The sequence below is a fragment of the Trachypithecus francoisi genome, unplaced genomic scaffold (assembly GCF_009764315.1).
Source record: "Trachypithecus francoisi isolate TF-2019V2 unplaced genomic scaffold, Tfra_2.0 Contig00143, whole genome shotgun sequence".
NCBI classification, from domain to species: domain Eukaryota; kingdom Metazoa; phylum Chordata; class Mammalia; order Primates; family Cercopithecidae; genus Trachypithecus; species Trachypithecus francoisi.
The window spans coordinates 119,790-138,510 of record NW_022680491.1 but is presented as its reverse complement, the minus strand read 5'-3'; positions in this window follow the sequence as shown (position 1 = coordinate 138,510).

The following is an 18,721-nucleotide window of genomic DNA, read 5'->3' as shown; positions in this document are numbered from 1 at the left end:
GGGGATCACATTCGGGCCTATCATGAAATAGGAAATGTACTCAGATAAAAACTGGAGAAAAACTTCTGAGAAACTGCTTGGTGATGTGTGCATTCCACTCAGGGAGTTATCACTTTCTTCTCATAAGGCACAGTTTGAACACTGTTCCTGTAAAACCAAAAGAGTAATACTCGGAGCACATTGAGACTACGGCAAAAAGTGAAATGTCGTCCAATGAAAAACAGAAAGAAGCACTCGAAGGAACTGCTTTCTGACATGTCCATTCTTTTCACAGGGATAAAGCTTACTCTACAATTCCCAGCTTGTAAGTCGGTCTTTCAGGTTTCTGTGAAGGGATAGTAAGTGGCAATCGGATTCCTGTGTCGAGCAAGGAAATGTCTTCCGTCGAAAATTGTAGAGAAGCTCTCTGTGCAACTTTTTGTGATGTTTGTATTCATCTAACAGAGTTAAATCATTCTTTGGATCGGCAGTTTAAAATGACTGTTTCTGGGGAATCTGAGAAAGGACATTTGGCAACGCTCTTTAGAATATCCTGAAAAAGAAATAACCTCAGCCAGAAACCAGAAGGAAGCTTCCTGTGAAACTGCTCTGTGTCACGTGAATTCCACTCACACTGTTAAGCTTCTCTTTTCATTGAGCAGCATCATAACAATGTCTTTGTTTAGTCTACGAAAGGGATATTCAGGAACCCTTTGAGGCTTATGGTGAGAAAGAAGACGTCTTCTGATAGAAACTGCAGAGAAGCTTTCTGAGAAGCTGCTTTGTGATGTGTGCATTTCACTCACAGAAATATACCTTTCTTCTCATAGAGGATTCCAGAATCCCTTTTGGAGAAAAAGCTACCAAGAGACATTCAGGAGTATAGGGATGGCTACGTTGAAAAAGGAAATGTCTTCAGACAAAAACTGGAAAGATTTCTGAGAAAGTGCTTTGTGTTAGATATATTGATTCATCTCGCATAGTTGAAACTTTTCTTATATTATGCAGTTTGGAAACTCCGTCATGCATGGATCCGCGAAGGGACATTCCGGAGCACAGTCAGGCCTATGTTGAAAGGATATTTCTTCAGATTAAAACTGGATAGATGCTTTCTGCAAACTACATTGTGATGTAGGCATTCCACTCAGGAAGTTATACCTTTTTTCTCACAAGGCAGTGTTTGAACACTGTTCCTGTGAAACCGAAAATGTGATATTTTGGAGCGCTTTGAGGACTATGGCAAATAGTGAAATATACTGAAATAAAATAGAGAAAAAAGCGTTCCAGGAATCTGCTCTCTGATATGTGCATTCACTTCACAGAGTTAATGCTTACTGTATGTTACCCAGTTTCAAAACTCTGTCTTTGAAGAATCTGTGAAGGGATATTTAGTGACGCCTGGAGGCTTGTGGTGAGCAAGGAAAGGTCTTCCGATGAAACCTGCAGAGAAGATTTCTGAGCAACTGCTTTATGATGTGTGTATTCATCTCATAGAGTTAAACCGTTCTTTGGATTGAGAAGCTTGAAATCACTGTTTTTGTGGAATTTGAGGAAGAACATTTGGGAACAATCCTTAGAATATGGAGAAACAAATATCCTCAGGTAAAATCCAGAAGGAAGCTTTCTGTGAATCTGCTCTGTGTCGTTTTAATTCCTGTCACTCAGTTAAGTCTCTCTTTTCTTTGAGCAGTTTTCTAACCCTGTGTATGTTTAGCGTGTGATGGGATATTTGGGAGCACTTTGAGGCTTACGGTGAAAAAGCAAATATGTTTAGATCAAAACTGGAGAGAAGCTTTCTGAGGACCTGCTTTGTGATGTTTGCATTGCACTCACAGTGTTATACCTCTCTTCTCATACAGCGTCGGGGAATCCTTTTTGGAGAAACAGGTACCAAGTGATATTGGGGAGCATGTTGATGCCCATGGTGAAAAGGGATATAGCCTGAGGCAAAAACTGGGAAGAAGCTTTCTAGGAAACTACTCTGTGATATGTGTAATCAGCTCACATAGATAAAGCTTTCTTTACATTACGCAGCTTGGAAACTGTCATGGACGGATCCACAAAGGGACCTTCGGCAGCACATTCAGGACTATGGTGAAAAAGGAAATATCTTCAAATAAAAACTGGAAAGAAGATTTCTGTGAATCTGTTTCTTGCTATGTTTATTCATCTCACATAGATGAAGCTTTCTTTACATTATGCAGCTTGGAAACTGCCTCCTGGGTGGAACCGCAAAGGAATATTTGGGACCACATTCGGGCCTATCATGACGTAGGAAATATAGTCAGGTAACAACTGGAGGGAAACTTTCTGAGAAACTGCTTGGTGGTGTGTGTATTCCACTCAGGGAGTTATAAATTTCTTCTCATAAGCCACAGTGTGAACACTGTTCCTGTAACACCAAAAGAGTGATATTCAGAGCAAATTGAAGACCATGGCAAAAAAAAATGTCATCTAATAAAAAACAGAAAGAAGCACTCGAGGAAACTGCTCTCTGACATGTCTATTCTTTTCACAGGGTTAAAGCTTACTCTACATTTCCCAGTTTGAAAGTGGGATTATGAGGGTTCTGCGATGGGAATGTAAGTGGCAACCGGAGGCCTGTGTTGAGCAAGGAAATGTCTTCCATCGAAAATTGGAGAGAATCTTTCTGTGCAACTCTTTTGTGATGTTTGTATTCATCTCATAGAGATAGAAACTGGAGAGAAGCCTTCTGAAAAAGTACTTGGTGATGTGTGCATTTCGCTCATGGAGTTATAACTTTCTTCTCATGAGGGACAGTTTGAACACTGTTCCTGTAAAACCAAAAGACTGATATATGGAGCACATTGAGGACTATGGCAAAAAGTGAAATGTCGTCTAATAAAAAACAGAAAGAAGCATTGGAAGAAACTACTCTCTGATATGTCCATTCTTTTCACAGGGTTAAAGCTTACTCTACATTTCCCAGTTTGAAAGTCGGTCTTTCGGGGTTCTGTGAAGGGATAGTAAGTGGCAACCGGAGGCCTGTGTCGAGCAGGGAAATGACTTCCATTGAAAATTGGAGTGAAGCTTTCTGGACAACTCTTTTGTGATGTTTGTATTCATCTCATAGAGTTAAATGATTCTTTGGATTTAGCAGTTTGAAATCACTGTTTTTGTGGAATCTGAGAAAGGACATTTGGAAACGGTCTTTGGAATATCCTGAAAAAGAAATATCATCAGAAAGAAACGAGAAGGAAGCTTTCTGTGAAACTGCTCTGTGTCACGTGAATTCTGCTCACACAGTTAAGCTTCCCTTTTCATTGAGCCGTATCGTAACACCATTTTGGTTAAGTCTGCGAAAGGGATATTGAGGAGTGATTTGAGGCTTACGGTGAGAAAGAAAATGTCTTCAGATAGAAACTGGAGAGAAGCTTTCTGAGGAGCTGCTTTGTGACGTGTGCATTCCACTCACAGAAATATCCCTTTCTTCTCATAGAGGCTTCCAGAATCCATTTTGGAGAAAAAGCTACCAAGAGGCATTAGGGAGTATAGGGACGGCAATGATGAAAAAGGAAATGTCCTGAGACAAAAAGTGGAAAGAAGATTTCTGTGAAACTGCTTTGTGTTACATATATTAATTCATCTCGCATAGTTAAAACTTTTCTTATATTACACAGTTTGGAAACTCCGTCATTCATGGATCTGTGAAGGGACGTTCGGGAGCACATTCAGGCCTACATTGAAAGAGGAGATTTCTTCAGATAAAAACTGGATAGAAGCTCCCTGAGAAACTACGTTGTGATGTATGCATTCCACTCAGGGAGTTATACCTCTTTTCTCACAAGGCAGTGTTTGAACACTGTTTCTGTGAAACGGAAAAAGTGATAATTTGGAGCGCATTGTGGACTTTGGCGAATAGTGAAATATACTGAAATAAAATCGAGGAAGATTCTCTGATATGTGCATTCACTTCACAGAGTTAATGGTTACTCTATGTTGCCCAGTTTCGAAAGACTGTCTTTGAAGAATCTGTGAAGGGATATTTTGTGACGCCCGCAGGCTTGTGGTGAGAAAGGAAACATCTTCCGCTGAAACCTGCAGAGAAACTTTCTGAGCAAATGCTTTGTGATGTGTGTATTCGCCTCATAGAGTTAAACCATTCTTTGGATTGAGCAGCTTGAAATCAATGTTTTTGTGGAATCTGAGGAAGGACATTTGGGAATGATCCTTAGAATAAGGAGCAAGAAATATCATCATGTATAATCCAGAAGGAAGCTTTCTGTGAAACTGCTCTGTGTCTTCTTAATTTTTCTCACTCAGTTAAGCCTCTCTTTTCATTGAGCAGTTTTCTAACCCTGTGTATGTTTAGCACGTGATGGGATAATTGGGAGCAGTTTGAGGCTTACAGTGTAAATGGAAATATGTTCAGACCCAAAGTGGAGAGAAGCTTTCTGAGGAACTGCTTTGTGATGTGTGCATTCCACTCACGGCATTATACCTCTCTTCTCATACAGCGTTGGGGAAACCCTTATGGAGAAACAAGTAACAAGTGATATTCGGGAGCATGTTGATGCAGATGGTGAAAAGGGAAATAGCCTCAGACAAAAACTGGGAAGACGCTTTCTAGGAAACTATTCTGTGATATGTGTAATCATCTCACCTAGATAAAGCTTTCTTTACATTACGCAGCTTGGATACTGTCATGGACGGATCCTTGAAGGGACCTTAAGGAGGACATTCAGGACTATGGTGAAAAAGGAACTATCTTCAGATAAAAACTGTCAAGAATCTTTCTGTGAATCTGCTTTTTGCTATGTTTATTCATCTCACATAGATGAAGCTTTCTTAACATTACACAGCTTGGAAACTCCCTCGTGGATGCACCTGCAAAGGGATATTTGGGATCACATTCGGGCCTATGGTTAAATAGGAAATATAGTCAAATAAATACTTCAGAGAGAAGATTTCTGAGAAACTGGTTGCTGATGTATGCATTCCACTCAGGGAGTTATCACTTTCTTCTCATAAGGCACAGTTTGAACACTGTTCCTGTAAAACCAAAAGATTGGTATTCGGAGCACTTTGAAGACTATGGCAAAAATGAAATGTCATCCAATAAAAAAGAGAAAGCAGCACTAGAAGAAACTGCTCTCTGACATGTCCATTCTTTTCACAGGGTTAAGGCTTACTCTACATTTCCCAGTTTTAAAGTCGGTCTTTGAGGGTTCTGCGAAGGGGTAGTAAGTGGCAACCGAAGGCCTTTGTCGACCAAGGAAATGTCTCCCATTGAATATTGGAGAGAATCTATCTGCGCAAATCTTTGTGATGTTTGTATTCATCTCATAGAGTTAAATCATTCTTTGGATTGAGAAGTTTGAAATCACTGTTTCCGTGGAATCTGAGAAAGGACATTTGGAAACACTCTTTAGAATATCCTGAACAAGAAATAACCTCAGAGAGAAAGCAGAAGGAAGCTTTCTGTGAAACTGCTCTGTGTCACGTGAATTCCACTCACACTGTTAAGCTTCTCTTTTCATTGAGCACTATCATAACACTGCTGTTGTTTGGTCTGCGGTGGGATATTAAGGAGCACTTTGAGACTCACGGTGAGAAAGGAAACGTCTTTAGATAGAAACTGGAGTGAAACTTTCTGAGGAGCTGCTTTGTGACATGTGCATTCCACTCACAGAATATACCTTTCTTCTCATAGAGGATTCCGGAATCCCTTTTGGAGAAAAAGCTGCCAAGAGACATTAGGGACTATAGGGACAGCTATGGTGAAAAAAGAAATATCCTCAGACAAAAACTGGAAAAAAGATTTCTGTGAAACTGCTTTGTGTTAGATATATTGATTCATCTCGTATAGTTAAAACTTTTCTTATATTACGCAGTTTTGAAAGTCCGTCATGCACGGATCCGCGAAGGGACATTCGGGAGCACATTCAGGCCTATGGTGAAAGAGGAGATATCTTCAGATAAAAACTGGATAGAAGCTTTCTGAGAAACTAATTTCTGATGCATGTGTTCCACTCAGGGGGTTATACATCTTTTCTCACAAGGCAATGTTTGAACACTTTTCCTGTGAAACCGAAAATGTGATATTTTGGAACACTTTGATGACTATGGCGAATAGTGAAATATACTGAAACAAAATCGAGGAAGAAGCTTTCCAAGAATCTGCTCTCTTATATGTGCATTCACTTCACAGAGTTAATGCTTACTCTATGTTGCCCAGTTTCAAAACTCTGTCTTTGAAGAATCTGTGAAAGGATATTTAGTGATGCCCGGAGGCTTGTGGTGAGCAAGGAAACGCCTTCTGATGAAACCTGCAGAGAACCTTTCTTTGCAACTGCTTTGCAATGTGTGTATTCATCTCATATATTTAAAGCATTCTTTGGATTGAGCAGCTTGAAATCATTTTTTGTGGAATCTGAGGAAGGACATTTGGGAACGATGCTTAGAATATGGAGAAAGAAATATCCTCAGGTAAAATCCAGAAGGAAGCTTTCTGTGAAACTGCTCCATGTCATCTTAATTCCTCTCGCTCAGTTAAGTCTCTCTTTTCATTGAGTAGATTTCTAACCCTGTGTATGATTAGCATGGAATGGGATATTCAGGAGCATTTTGAGGCTTACGGTGAAAAAGGAAATATGTTCAGACTGAAACTGGAGAGGAGCTTTCTGAGGAACTGCTTTGTGATGTGTGCATTGAACTCACAGTGTTTTAACTCTCTTCTCATACAGCATTGGGGAAACCCTTTTGGAGAAACAGGTACCAAGTGATACTCAGGTGCATGTTGATGCTGATGGTGAGAAGGGAAATAGCCTCAGAACAAAATAGAAAAGAAGCTTTCTAGGAAACTACTCTGTGGTATGTGTAACAATCTCACAAGATAAAGCTTTCTTTACATTACGCAGCTTGGAAACTGTCATGGACGGATCTACGAAGAGACTTTCGGGAGCACATTCAGGAATACGGTGAAAAAGGAAATATGTTCAGATAAAACCTGGAGAGAAGCTTTCTGTGAATCTGCTTTTTGCTATGTTTACTCATCTCACATAGATTAAGCTTTCTTGACATTACACAGGTTGGAAACTCCTTCGTGGATGGATCCGTGAAGGGATACTTGGGATCACATTCGGGGCTATGGTGAAATAGGAAATATAGTCAGATAGAACCTGGAGAGAAGCTTTCTGAGAAACTGCTTGGTAGTGAGAGCATTCCACTCAGGGAGTTATCCCTTTCTTCTCATAAGGCACAGTTTGAACAGTACTCCTGTAAAACCTAAAGAGTGATATTTGGAGCACATTGAAGACTATGGGAAAAAGTGAAATGTCATCCAATAAAAAACAGAAAGAAGCACTGGAGGAAACTGCTCTCTGTCATGTCCATTCTTTTCACAGCATTAAAGCTTACTCTGCATTTCCCAGTTTGAAAGTCAGTCTTTGAGGGTTCTGCGAAGGGATAGTAAGTGGCAATTGGAGACCTGTGTCGAGCAAGGAAATGTCTTCCATCGAAAATTGGAGGGAATCATTCTGAAAAACTCTTTTGTGATATTTGTATTCATCTCATAGAGTTAAATCATTCTTTGGATTGAGCAGTTTGAAATCACTGTTTCTGTGGAATCTCAGAAAGGGCATTTGTAAACACTATTTAGAATATCCTGAAAAAGAAATAACCTCAGAGAGAAACCAGAAGGAAGTTATCTGTGAAACTGCTCTGTGTCACGTGAATTCCCCTCACACAGTTAAGCTTCTCTTTTCATTGAGCAGTATCATAACTCTGTTTTTGTTTAGTCTGTGAAATGGTATTCAGGAGCACTTTGAGGCTTATGGGGAGGAAGGAAATGTCTTCAGATAGAAACTGGGGAGAAGCTTTCTGAGGAGGTGCTTTGGGACGTGTATATTACACTCACAGAAATACACCTTTCTTCTCACAGAGGATTCTGAAATCCCGTTAGGAGTAAAAACTACCCAGAGATATTCGGTAGTATAGGGACGGCTATGATGAAAAGGAAATATCCTCAGACAAAGACTGAAAAGAATATTTCTGTGAAACTGCTTTGTGTTAGATATATTGGTTTATATCGCATAGTGAAAACTTTTCTTATATTTCGCCATTTGGGAACATCGTCATGCACGGATACGCAAAGGGAGATTCGGGAGCACATTCAGGCCTCCGGTGAAGGAGGAGATATCTTCAGATAAAAACTGGATAGAAGCTTTCTGAGAAACTCCTTTGTGATGTATGCATTCCACTCAGGGAGTTATACTTGTATTCTCACAAGTCAGCGTTTGAATACTATTCCTGTGAAACTGAAAATGTGATATTTCGGAGCTCATTGAGGACTATGGCGCAAGTGAAATATACTGAAATAAAATCGAGGAAGAAGCGTTCCAAGAATTTGCTCTCTGATATGTGCATTCTCTACACAGAGTTAGTGCTTACTCTATGTTGCCCAGTTTCGAAACTCTGTCTTTGAAGAATTTGTAAAGGGATATTTAGTGACGCCCGGAGGATTGTGGTGAACAAGGAAACGTCTTCCGATGAAACCTGCAGAGAAAGTTTCTGAGCAACTGCTTTGCGATGTGTGTATTCGTCTCATAGAGTTAAACCATTCTTTGGATTGAGCAGCTTGAAATCACTGTTTTGTGGCATCTGAGGAAGGACATTTGGAAATGATTCTTAGAATATGGAGAAAGAAATATCCTTGGGGGGGTGGAGCAAGATGGCCGAATAGGAACAGCTCCAGTCTCCAACTCCCAGCGCGAGCGACACAGAAGACCGGTGATTTCTGCATTTTCAACTGAGGTACTGGGGTCATCTCACTAGGGATTGCCAGACAATTGGTGCTGGTCAGCTGCTGCAGCCCGACCAGCGAGAGCTGAAGCAGGGTGAGGCATCGCCTCACCTGGGAATAGGGAATCCCTTTTCCTAGCCAGGGGAACTGAGACACACAACACCTGGAAAATCGGGTAACTCCCACCCCAATACTGCGCTTTAAGCAAACGGGCACACCAAGAGAACATATCCCACACCTGGCCGGGAGGGTCCCATGCCCATGGAGCCTCCCTCATTGCTAACACAGCAGTCTGTGATCTAACCGAAATGGCAGCAGCGAGGCTGGGGGAGGGACGCCTGCCATTGCTGAGGCTTAAGTAGGTAAATAAAGCCGCTGGAAAGCTCGAACTGGGTGGAGCTCACAGCAGGTTAAGGAAACCTGCCTGTCTCTGTAGACTCCACCTCTGGGGACAGGGCACAGATAAAAAACGACAACAAAAAAGCAGCAGAACTTCTGCAGATGCAAACAACTCTGACAGCTTTGAAGACAGCAGTGGATCTCCCAACATGGAGGTTGAGATCTGAGAAGGGACAGACTGCCTGCTCAGGTGGGTACCTGACCCCTGAGTAGCCTAACTGGGAGACATCCACAACCAGGGGCAGTCTGACAACCCACACCTCACAGGGTGGAGTACACCCCTGAGAGGAAGCTTCCAAAGTAAGAATCAGACAGCTACACTAGCTGTCAGCAATATTCTATCTTCTGCAACCTCTGCTGCTGATACCCAGGCAAACAGGGTCTGGAGTGGACCTCAAGCAATCTCCAACAGACCTACAGCTGAGGGTCCTGACTGTCAGAAGGAAAACTATCAAACAGGAAGGACACCTATACCAAAACCCCAACAGTACGTCCCCATCATCAAAGACCAGAGACAGATAAAACCACAAAGATGGGGAAAAAGCAGGGCAGAAAAGCTGGAAATTCAAAATATAAGAGTGCATCTCCCCCTGCAAAGGAGCGCAGCCCATCGCCAGCAATGGATCAAAGCTGGTCAGAGAATGACTTTGATGAGATGAGAGAAGAAGGCTTCAGTCCATCAAACTTCTCAGAGCTAAAGGAGGAATTACATACCCAGCACAAAGAAACAAAAAATCTTGAAAAAAGAGTGGAAGAGTTGACAGCTAGACTAATTAATTCAGAGAAGGTCATAAATGAAATGACAGAGATGAAAACCATGACACGAGAAATCCGGGACAAATGCACAAGCTTCAGTAACTGACTCGATCAACTGGAAGAAAGAGTATCAGTGATTGAGGATCAAATGAATGAAATGAAGCGAGAAGAGAAAGCTAAAGAAAAAAGAAGAAAAAGAAATGAACAAAGCCTGCAAGAAGTATGGGATTATGTAAAAAGACCAAATCTACGTCTGATTGGGGTGCCTGAAAGTGAGAGGGAAAATGGAACCAAGTTGGAAAGCACTCTTCAAGATATCATCCAGGAGAACTTCTCCAACCTAGTAGGATAGACCAACATTCAAATTCAGGAAATACAGAGAACGCCACAAAGATACTCCTCGAGAAGAGCCACTCCAAGACACATAATTGCCAGATTCACCAAAGTTGAAATGAAGGAACAGCAGATCTCTCGGCAGAAACTCTACAAGCCAGAAGACAGTGGGGGCCAATATTCAACGTTCTTAAAGAAAAGAATTTTCAACCCAGAAATTCATATCCAGCCAAACTCAGTTTCATAAGTGAAGGAGAAATAAAATCCTTTACAGATAAGCAAATGCTTAGAGATTTTGTCACCACCAGGGCTGCCTTACAAGAGACCCTGAAGGAAACACCAAACATGGAAAGGAATAACCGGTACCAGCCATTGCAAAAACATGTCAAAATATAAAGATCATCGAGGCTAGGAAGAATCTGCATCAACTAACGCTCAAAATAACCAGTTAATATTATAATGACAGGATCAAGTTTACACATAACAATATTAACCTTAAATGTTAATGGACTAAATGCTCCAATTAAAAGACACAGACTGGCAAACTGGATAAAGAGTCAAGACCCATCAGTCTGTTGTATTCAGGAGAACCATCTCACATGCAGAGACATACATAGGCTCAAAATAAAGGGATGGAGGAAGATCTACCAAGCAAATGGAGAACAAAAAAAAGCAGGGGTTGCAATCCTAGTCTCTGAGAAAACAGACTTTAAACCATCAAAGATCAAAAGAGACAAAGAAGGCCATTCCATAATGGTAAAGGGATCAATTCAACAGGAAGAGCTAACTCTCCTAAATATATATGCACCCAATACAGGAGCACCCAGATTCATAAAGCAAGTCCTTAGAGACCTACAAAGAGACTTAGACTCCCATACAATAATAATGGGAGACTTCAACACTCCACTGTCAACATTAGACAGATCAACGAGACAGAAAGTTCACAAGGATATCCAGGAATTGAACTCATCTCTGCACCAAGCGGACCTAATAGACATCTATAGAACTCTCCACCCCAAATCAACAGAATATACATTCTTCTCAGCACCACATCGCACTTATTCCAAAATTGACCACATAATTGGAAGTAAAGCACTCCTCAGCAAATGTAAAAGAACAGAAATTATAACAAACTGTCTCTCAGACCACAGTGCAATCAAACTAGAACTCAGGACTAAGAAACTCAATCAAAACCGCTCAACTACATGGAAACTGAACAACTTGTTCCTGAATGACTACTGGGTACATAACGAAATGAAGGCAGAAATAAAGATGTTCTTTGAAACCAATGAGAACAAAGATACAACATACCAGAATCTCTGGGACACATTGAAAGCAGTGTGTAGAGGGAAATTTATAGCACTAAATGCCCACAAGAGAAAGCAGGAAAGATCTAAAATTGACAGTCTAACATCACAATTAAAAGAACTAGAGAGGCAAGAGCAAACACATTCAAAAGCTAGCAGAAGGCAAGAAATAACTAAGATCAGAGCAAAACTGAAGGAGATAGAGACATAAAATCCCTCCAAAAAATCAATGAATCCAGGAGTTGGTTTTTTGAAAAGATCAACAAAATTGACAGACCGCTAGCAAGACTAATAAAGAAGAAAAGAGAGAGGAATCAAATAGACGAATTAAAAAATGATAAAGGGGATATAACCATCGACCCCACAGAAATACAAACTACCATCAGAGAATACTATAAACACCTCTACGCAAATCAGCTAGAAAATCTAGAAGAAATGGATAATTTCCTGGACACTTACACTCTCCCAAGACTAAACCAGGAAGAAGTTGAATCCCTGAATAGACCAATAGCAGGCTGTGAAATTGAGGCAATAATTAATAGCCTACCGACCAAGAAAAGTCCAGGACCAGCTGGATTCACAGCTGAATTCTCTCTGACATGTCCATTCTTTTCACAGGGTTAAAGTTTACTCTACATATCCCAGTTTGAAAATCGGTCTTTGAGGGTTCTGCGAACGGATAGTAAGTGGCAACCGGAGGCCTGTGTCAAGCAAGGAAATGTCTTCCTTTGAAAATTGGAGAGAAACTTTCTGCGCAGCTCTTTTGTGATGTTTGTACTCATCTCATAGAGTTAAATCATTCTTTGGATGGAACAGTTTGAAATCACTGTTTCTGTGGAATCTGAGAAAGGACATTTGGAAACAGTCTTTAGAATATCCTGAAAAAGAAATAACCTCAGAAAGAAACCAGAAGGAAGCTTTCTGTGAAACTGCTCTGTATCATGTGAATTCTGCTCACACAGTTAGGCTTCTCTTTTCATTGAGCAGTATCATAACACAGTTTTTCTTTAGTCTGCGACGAGATATTCAGGAGTGCTTTGAGACTTACGGTGAGAAGGGAAAAGTCTTCAGATAGAAAGTGGAGAGAAGATTTCTGAGGTGCTGCTTTATGACGTGTGCATTCCACTCACAGAAATATACCTTTCTTCTCACAGAGGATTCCGGAATCCGTTTTGGAGAAAAAGCTACCAAGAGACATTCGAGAGTATGGGGATATCTAGGGTGAAAAAGGAAATATCCTGAGACAAAACTGCAAAGAAGATTTCTGTGCAACTTCTTTGTGTTAGATATATTGATTCATCTCACATAGTTAAAGCTTTTCGTATTTTATGCAGTTTGGAAACTCCGTTATGCACGGATCCGTGAAGGGACATTCGTGAGCACATTCAGACCGATGGTGAAAGAGGAGATATGTTCAGATAAAAACTGGATAGAAGCTTTCTGAGAAACTCCTTTGTGATGTATGCATTCCACTCAGGGAGTTAGACCTCTTTTCTCAAAAGGCAGTGTTTGAACACTGTTCCTGTGAAACCAAGGAAGTGATATTTTGGTGCGCATTGAGGACTCTGGCGAATAGTGAAATATACTGAAATAAAATCGAGGAAGAAGCGTTCCAAGAATCTGCTCTCTGATATGTGCATTCACTTCACAGAGTTAATGCTTACTCTATGTTGTCCAGTTTCAAAACACTGTCTTTGAAGACTCTGTGAAGGGATATTTAGTGAAGCCCAGAGGCTTGTGGAGAGTAAGGAAACACCTTCCGATGAAACCTGCAGAGAAACTTTCTGAGCAACTGTTTTGTGACGTGTGTATTCGTCTCACAGAGTTAAACCATTTTTCGATTTAGCAGCTTGAAATCACTGTTTTTGTGACATCTGAGGAAGGACGTTTGGGAACAAGCCTTAGAATATGGAGAAAGAAATATCCTTAGGTAGAACCCAGAAGGAAGCTTTCTGTGAAACTGCTCTGTGTCGTCTTAATTCCTCTTGCTCAGTTAAGCCTCTCTTTTCATTGAGCAGTTTTCTAACCCTGTGCATGTTTAGCATGTGATGGGATATTCCGGACCACTGTGAGGCTTACAGTGAAAAAGAAAATATGTTCAGACCCAAACTGGAGAGAAGCATTTTGAGGTACTGCTTTGTGATGTGTGCATTCCCCTCACAGTGTTATACCTCTTTTCTCATACAGCGTCAGGGAAACCCTTTTGAGAAATAGGTACCAAGTGATATTCGGGAGCATGTTGATGCCGATGGTGAAAGAGAAATAGCCTCAGACAAAATCTGGAAAGAAGCTTTGTGGGAAACTACTCTGTGATACGTGTAATCATCTCACTTAGATAAAGCTTTCTTTACATTACACAGCTTGGAAACTGTCATGGACGGATCCATGAAGGGACATTCGGGAGCACATTCAGGACTATGGTGAAAAAGAAAATATCTTCAGGGAAAAACTGCAAAGAAGCTTTCTGTGAATCAGCTTTTTCTATGTTTATTCATTTCACATAGATGAAGCTTTCTTAACATTACACAGCTTGGAAACTCCCTCCTGGGTGGATCCGCGAAAGGATATTTGGGATCACATTCGGGCCTATGGTGAAATAGAAAATACAGTCAGATATAAACTGAATAGAAGCTTTCGTAGAAACTACTTTTTGATGTATACATTCCACTCAGGGAGTTATAGCTGATTTCTCACAAGGTGGTGTTTAAACACAGTTTCTGTGAAACCGAAAAACTGATATTTCCGAGTGCCTTTAGGACTATGGCGAATAGCAAAATATACTGAAGCAAAATCGAAAAAGAAGCATTCCAAGAATCTGCTCTCAGATATGTGCATTCACTTCACAGAGTTAATGCTTACTCTATGTTGTCAGTTTCAAAACTCTGTCTTTGAACAATCTGTGAAGGGCTATTTAGTGATGCCCGGAGGCTTGTGGTGAGCAAGGAAACGTCTTGGGATGAAACCTGCAGAGAAACTTTCTTCTCAACTGCTTTTTGATCTGTGTATTCATCTCACACAGTTAAACCATTCTTTGGATTGAGCAGCTTGAAATCACTGTTTCTGTGGAATCTGAGGAAGGATATTTGGGAATCATCCTTATAACATGGAGAAATAAATATCCTCAGGTAAAATCCAGAAGGAAGCTTTCTGTGTATCTGCTCTGTGTCATCTTAATTCCTCTCGCTCAGTTAAGCCTCCCTTTTCATTGAGCAGTATTCTAACCCTGTGTATGTTTAGCATGTGATGGGATATTCGGGAGTACTTTGAGGCTTATGGTGAGAAAGGAAATATGTTCTGACCGAAACTGGAGAGAAGTTTTCCGAGGACCTGCTTTTTGACATGTGCATTGAACCCCCAGTGTTATACCTCTACTTTCATACAGCGTCGGGGAAACGCTTTTGGAGAAACAAGTACCAAGTTATACTCGGCAGCATGTTGATGCCGATGGTGAAAAGGGAAATAGTCTCAGACAAAAACTGGGAGGAAGCTTTCTAGGAAACTACTCTGTGACATGTGTGATCCTCTCACATTTAGAAAGCTTTTTTATATTACGCAGCTTGAAAACTGTCACGGACGGATCCATGAATGGACCTTCGCTAGCACATTCAGGACTATGGTGAAAAAGGAAATATCTACAGATAAAAAGTGGAAAGAAACATTCTGTAAATCTGCTTTTTACTATGTTTATTCATCTCACATAGATGAAGCTTACTTTACATTATGCAGCTTGGGTTCTCCCTCGTGGATGGATCCGCGATGGGATATTTTGGATAACATTCGTGCGTATGGTGAAATAGGATATATAGTCAGAAAAAAACTTCACAAGAGAAGCTTTCTGAGAAACTGATTGGTGATGTGTGCAATCCACTCAGGGAGTTATCACTTTCTCCTGATAAGGCATATTTTGAACACTGTTCCTGTGAAACCAAAAGAGTGGTGTTCAGAGCACATTGAAGACTATGGCAAAAAGTGAAATGTCGTCCAATAAAAAAAGGAGAGAAGCACTCGAAGAAACTGCTCTCTGACATGTCCATTCCTTCACAGGGTTCAAGCTTACTCTACATTTCCCAGTTTGAAAGTCGGTCTTTGAGGGATCTGGGAATGGATAACAAGTGACAACCGTAGGCCTGTGTCAAGCAAGGAAATGTCTTCCATCGAAAATTGGAAAGAAGCTTTCTGCACAACTCTTTTGTGATGTTTGTATTCATCTCATAGAGCTAAATCATTCCTTGAATTGAGCAGTTTGAAATCACTGTTTCTGTGGAATCTGAGAAAGGACATTTGGAAACGTTCTTTAGAATATCCTGAGAAAGAAATAACCTCAATGAGAAACCAGAAGAAAGCTTTCTGTGAAACTGCACTTTGTCTCGTGAATTCGTCTCCCACATTTAAGCTTCTCTTTTCATTGAGCAGTATCATAACACTGTGTTTGTTTAGTCTGTGAACGGATATTCAGGAGTGCTTTGAGGCTTACAGTGAGAAAGGAAACGTCTTCAGATAGAAACTGAAGAAATCATTCTGAGGAGCTGCTTTGTGACGTGTGCATTCCACTCACAGAAATACACTTTTCTTCTCAGAGAGGACTCCGGAATCCCTTTTGGAGAAAAAGCTACCCAGAGACATTCGGGATTATAGGGATGGCTATGGTGAAAAAGGAAATATCCTCAAAGAAAATCTGGAAAGAAGATTTCTGTGAAACTGCTTTGCGTTAGATATATTGATTCATCTCACATAGTTAAAACTTTCCTTATATTACGCAGTTTGGAAACTATGTCATGCATGGATCTGTGAAGGGACATTAAGGAGCACATTCAGGTCTAGGGTGAAAGAGGAGATATCTTCAGATAAAAACTGTATAGAAGTTTCCTGAGAAAATACTTTTTGATGTATTCATTCCACTCAGGGAGTTATACCTCTTTTCTCACAAGGCAGTGTTTGGACACTGTTCCTGTGAAACAATAAAGTGATATTTCGGGGCACATGGAGGACTCTGGCGAATAGTGAAATATACTGAAATAAAATCAATGAAGAAGCCTTCCAAGAATCTGCTCTCTGATATGTGCATTCACTTCACACAGTTAATTCTTACTCTATGTTGCCCAGTTTTTTAACTCTGTCTTTGAAGAATCTGTGAAGGGATATTTAGTGATGCCCAGAGGCTTGCAGTGAGCAAGGAAATGTCTTCGGATGAAACATGCAGAGAAACTTTCTGAGCAACTGCTTTGCGATGTGTGTATTCGTCTCATAGAGCTAAATCATTCTTTGGATTGAACAGTTTGAAATCACTGTTTCTGTGAAATCTGAGAACGGAAATTTGGGATCGATTCTTAGACTATGGAGAAAGAAATATCCTCAGGTAAAATCCAGAAAGAAACTTTCTGTGTAAGTGCTCTGTGTCGTCTTTATTCCTCTCACTCAGTTAAGCCTCTCTTTTCATTGATTAGTTTTCAAACCCTGTGTATGTTTAGCATGTGATGGGATATTCGGGAGCACTTTGAGGCTTACAGTGAAAAAGGACATATGCTCAGACGGAAACTGGGGTTAAGCTTTCCAAGGAACTGCTTTGTGACATGTGCATTCCTCTAACAGTGTTAAACCTCTCTTCTCATAATGCGTCAGGGAAACCCTTTTGGAGAAACATGTACCAAGTAATATTCAGGAGCATGTTGATGCCAATGGCGAAAAGGGAAATAGCCTCAGACAAAAACTGGAAAAAAGCTTTCTAGGAAACTACTCAGTGATATGTGTAATCATCTCAAATAGATAAAGCCTTCTTTACATTACACAGCTTAGAAACTGTCAAGAAGGGATCCACGAAGGGACCTTCCGGAGCACATTCAGAAATATGGTGAAAAAGGAACACTCTTCAGATAAAAACTGGAAAGAAGCTTTCTGTGAATCTACTTTTTGATATGTTTGTTCATCTCACATAGATGAAGCTTTCTTTACATTACACAGCTTGGAAACATCTTCGTGGATGGATCCACGAAGGGATAATTGGGATCACATTTGGGCATATGGTGAAATAGGACTTGTATTCAGATAAAAACTGGAGAGAAACTTTCTGAGAAACTGCTTGGTGATGTGTACATTCCACCAGGGAGTTATCAATTTCTTCTCATAAGGCACAGTTTGAACACTGTTCCTGTAAAAACTTAAGAGTGATTTGCGAGCACATTGAAGACTATGGCAAAATGTGACATGTTGTCCAATAAAAAACAGAAAGAAGTACAGGAAGAAACTGCTTTTTGACATGTCCATTCTTTTCACAGGGTTGAAGTTTACTCTACATATCCCAGTTTCAAAGTCGGACTTTGAGGGTTCTCCGAAGAGATAGTTAGTGGCAACCGGAGGCCTGTGTCAAGCAAGGAAATGTCTCCCATCAAAAATTGGAGAGAAGGTTTCTGCATAACTCTTTTGTGACGTTGTGTTCATCTCATAGAGTTAAATCATTCTTTGGATTGAGCAGTTTGAAATCACTGTTTCTGTGCAATCTGAGAAAGGACATTTGGAAACACTCTTTAGAATAACCTGAAAAAGAAATAACCTCAGAGAGAAACCAGAAGGAAGCTTTCTGTGAAACTGCACTGTGTCACGTGAATTCCGCTCACACAGTTAAACTTCTCTTTTTATTGAGCAGTATCATAACACTGTTTTTGTTTAGTTCATGAAGGGAGGACTGCTTTGAGGCTTACGGTGAGAAAGGAAACGTCTTCAGATAGAAACTGGAGAGAAGGTTTCTGAGGAGCTGCTTTGGGACTTGTGCATTCTACTAACAGAAATATACCCTTCTTCTCACAGAGAATTTCGAAATCCATTTAGAAGGAAAACGTAGCAAGAGACATTCGGGAGTATAGGGACAGCTATGGTGAAATAGGAAATATCTTCAAACAAAAACTGGAAAGAAGATTTTCGTGAAACTGCTTTGTGTTAGACATACTTATTCATCTCACATAGTTAAAACTTTTCGTGATTACGCAGTATGGAGACTCCATCATGCACGGATCTGCAAAGTGACATTCGGGAGCACATTCAGGCCTACGGTGAAAGACGAGATATCTTCAGATAAGAACTGAATAGAAGCTTTTTGGGAAACTACTTTGTGATGTATGCATTCCACTCAGGGAGTTATACCTCTTTTCTCACAGGGCAGTGTTTGAATACTGTTCCTGTGAAACTGAAA